Consider the following 4274-nt stretch of genomic DNA (forward strand, 5'->3'; position numbering starts at 1 on the left):
CAAAGGTGCTTTTCTTATTTTGTGTATTATGTTATAAATATATGTATTCTATGTGTACGTGTTGGTCACTGGAACTTTATCAATAGTTGTTGTGAGAGTGTGAGATTGAAATAAATGCTGAAGAAGAGGTGCTATATAATCCTGAGATATTCTCCTTCATGGGATTAATCCAACCCCTTCCGACCTGCAGAGAGGATTACTACAGGGTAGGCTGAGAAGGTCAATCAGACAGAGGATGGGCAACGGTCACCTCATAGTGACCCGACGGAGCCCTCACAGCTGGGAGTCCAAAGTATGAGCTCATTATCTGGATGCTCAGGAGCATCAACTGACCCTGACAGGAGATGAAGAGTAGCCGCTGGCACCTAATGCTGTAAAGCTTGTGAATGGATCGGGTCACAGTGTGGATGGAGGTCCAAGGTAACCCTCAACGACCCTTCTTCCCCCCCATCAGAAGATTCAGTTGTTAACTCTGTTAGTATTCATACATTGCAATGAACAAATGCACAGGACCTATACACAGTAGGTCTGAACCCATATTTCAGTTATTTATGTATGAGTCTAGTTGCCAGCATAGTACCCCGGAAATGTGGAGTTTTGAGGATGCTGAATCCATTACTGACATTTTCAGGATCCAAAATGGCAGTTTTAACCAGAAAGTGGCCATACTTGTGCTCTCGGTGTGCCGATGTTGTCTACCATGAGTAGTGTTGCAACTATTGGATATAGAGAGCTCAAGATGAAAATTATTATATCTATCGTGGACAATTCTTTTTCAAATAAATAAGCAATTTGTCCAATCCAGATGATCCCCTAAAACGTCACAATCTACCAAACATTGATGCAAATCAGCTGAACAGAAGTACAAATATTGGCATTTTCAGGTTGAAACCGCAATTTTTGATCCTAAAAATGTCAGAAATTGATTCAGCATCCTCAATTACCCATAAGACACCAAATTGTCTAAATCAGCCAAGCCATTGTTGAACTATTGCCCTCATATGCTATATTAAAAATGAATGCAACTTGTGCTAATTTTGCAAATTGCCCAACATATGCAAGTTAGCATCTGGCAGTTTCTATGTGCCGGGGACCCGTAGAATACAATCCTAACATAACACTTTGGGGTACTCTACATTTCCGGGTTCACAGTAGGACTCTGTGAGCTGGCAAACAGACTATATTCTGTTATGGAGATGTGTCAGAGCAAACAGGCTGCCAGATTTTCAGGCGCCAGTTGGGGGTTCAGTGCATTGCTCAATGAGACCATGGACACCATTTCCCAGGGGGTAAACAGGAACCTCTCCCAGTACCAGGCCACACCCCTATTTTTGATCCTATCGGGTCTTGAACTGGCGACGCCTTGGTTCCCAGGCCAAGTCCCGACAGACTGAGCTGCTGCGGTTCCTCATAGACTAATGCAAGCTTTCTTTTTTTTTATCTCAGCGGACACTCATTCAGGTCCTTACAAAGAAACAAAGCGCACACTGTCTTCCAAGCTCAGGATGTATACCGTACTGAACACAAAGCAACTTCTTGCCGAGTCTGGAATATTTCTCATTTCCTGTGAGTGGATGCAATTCTAGAAATGTACTAAAGAGTTAGACGCTTATTTAACATGCACAAATGAAGTTCCCATTTCAGCACCATGGATAGCGCCACTCGACCAACCTAAGACACTTAGGAGCTATCCATGGTGCTGAAGAGGAATTTCATTCTTGCATGTTAAACATGAGTCTACCTTGTTCATAGTTGTGGATGATTGCATCCGATATTTATCTATTTGTCTGCATGAGGAAAGGACCTGTTCAAACTTTAATATTTAACAGAAATATATCTTAAACTATTGGATAGAATGATCAGAATTACTGCACTTAAAGCAATGACATGTAATTGGGGACAAACAAACACACACAAAGAAGGATCAGATCAACCTAGTCTAAACTGTCAGAAGTATAACATTAATTATTCATCCCTCTGTCATTTATTTCTTGATGAGGTATGTTTTTCCTATCAAATAAAGCGGGGATGAATGTAATGACCTTATAAGGACACATCTGAGTTCCATGAATATATCATTGTTTTGCAATACGCTTAAATCATGTGTCAGTGTCTTCATTGACCTATTTATTCCATTTATTTTCAATGTGTTATATATTCATGTATTTATTTATTCCTATTATCTTTTATAGGAAACACAATATATATTACATAATATATTTGATACTTGTTATTATATTATTATTTGTATATACAAATACATTTCTTGGTTTACGCAAAATAAAAATAAAAGTTTGGGATTTAAGGCAGACGATAATGAGTGTTTTTTTGTAACTTAGCACAGGGGTTGGCTGGCAAATTGCACCCTGGAGATGTCCAGCTTAGGTCACTGCACACTGACCTCTGGATCAGGAATAAACCAGAGAGTCTGAGGGATGAGGCCCAGAAGAATCACCTATAGAGCCAGAGAGAACACGACCAGACTTCATACAGGCAGGTGATATCTATTGAGTGGTGCAGGAATGAGTCCTTAAACCATTTTAGCACTTCCAGTTCCCTCGTCTCGAAGTCAATTATATTTGGAAATTCATTAGATGCCTGAAATAATTGATATGGTTAAAACAAGCTTGAGAGATTTTACACTTTTTGTTCTATGAAAATATACGTCAGTAAATAAATACCCCACTGGAGAATAACCTAAGCTTGTGACAAGCAAACAGATCCTGTGTGTCTTATAAGACCACTTAACCAGGTTTTCAGCCGCCGAACAATAGCCGCCGTTGGCTTAGCGGTGGTGATGCCCAGCCATGCGACCATAATGTAGTTGGATCATAGCCTAAAGTTAGCATTTTACTTCTGGTGATCGCAAGACTTAACAAATCACAAAGTGGCGTTAATATGTGGAGATGATCCTCCTGAAACAATACGTGTAAGTATCATAAAAGAGTGTTGCAAAATATCTTATTTACTGGAATACTCAAAAATGTATGGTCTTGTAGAGAGAGCCCTGGTGACGGTAAGTTCTAGTTCGGCCGTCAAAAAGACTTGTTACCTTCACCACTGTGACGACCCCTCCATACCACTAGGCTTTCCGTGGTCTCTCTCTCTCTCTCTCTCTCTCTCTCTCTCTCTCTCTGTTTACAGGATCCGGTGCTGTGGGGCCGGCGTTTACCTGATGAGCTGCACCTGGGTTGAAAAGGCCTCCAAGATGAGAGCCCAGCCGGATACGTCCCTCTCTCTCCTCTGGGCACTCTCTCCGTGCCAGCCTCGGGGACCTGTTGCTGGTTCCATTCACTTATTTGTTTATTATAAATAAACGATTGTTATATTCTTACCCCTCGTCTTGCCTCCCTGCTTTTTGTTGCAGCCCAGGAGCCGGGTTGTAACAACCACTCTACAGCACTGTTGGAGATATCTACCTCTTTAATGTTCCTGCAGGTCATTGCACACTGACCTCTGGATCTGAAATAAACATTCTTAGGGATGAAGCCCTTGTGAAACTCCAGCCAGGCAGCAAAGCACCCAGAGGGGCCGGCTCAAAACAAAAAAACGAACAGGACTTCTTGCAGGTCGGTATTACCCGTAACACTGCAGTCAGTAAAAGCCATAGAGCTCAACTCAGAGCAATTTGAGGAAAGCCATTAGCATTGCGTTTCTGTCAGGTCCCAACAGATGCAGATCCACACACATCACACAGTGTTCTAACATGAGGGAGTAATTATTGAGAATACATTAACAGTGGTGAAGTCACTGCTCCCAGCGCCTGGGGGGCAAAGTGTTTGACCGCACAAGGGAGATCGATTCCATTTAGATTAAATGTCGGGCAAATAGGATTTGTGGCTGCGCTGATTACCCCGCAGTACAGGGGTAGGTATGAGAGGAGTGCCGCTCCGCAGCAGCTCCTTATTGGGCTGGTAGAAATAATTACATTCTGGCAAAAATTATTATCCGTGTTCATCCTGTGTGATGAAATCAGCAGCGTGCACCGGGTCACCTCCCAGCAGTGTTTGATGTCACAGGCTGCTGGAGAGAGACGTGGGCTGCAGAGAGATTAAACACGGCGCTGTAGTGACATTGTGAGAGCACCAGAACATTACAGATAAAAAGATAATGATGATTATTTAGCCCAGTTATATATCATTATGATGTGGTTAGAAAACATACATTAAGCTTTACATATTTGAGTGAGTATGTGGGAGAGAAACTCCTCTGGAGAGAAAACAGGGATTTGAGCCTTTGCAGTCCATTTACATACACAAACATATAGAAACCAC

The 4274-nt window shown here is 42.1% G+C and overlaps 1 long non-coding RNA gene across 1 annotated transcript; it reads left to right on the top strand.

Annotated features, from left to right (window-relative positions):
• Window positions 1–212: 212 nt before the first annotated feature.
• On the top strand, window positions 213–3345 carry LOC307017261. The gene is made up of 3 exons (XR_013802099.1): window positions 213–420; window positions 1447–1566; window positions 2340–3345. It is a non-coding gene; the product is annotated as an uncharacterized lncRNA (long non-coding RNA).
• The last annotated feature ends 929 nt before the right edge of the window (window positions 3346–4274 follow it).

The sequence above is a fragment of the Notothenia rossii genome (genome assembly GCF_949606895.1).
Source record: "Notothenia rossii genome assembly, chromosome: 8".
Taxonomy (NCBI): domain Eukaryota; kingdom Metazoa; phylum Chordata; class Actinopteri; order Perciformes; family Nototheniidae; genus Notothenia; species Notothenia rossii.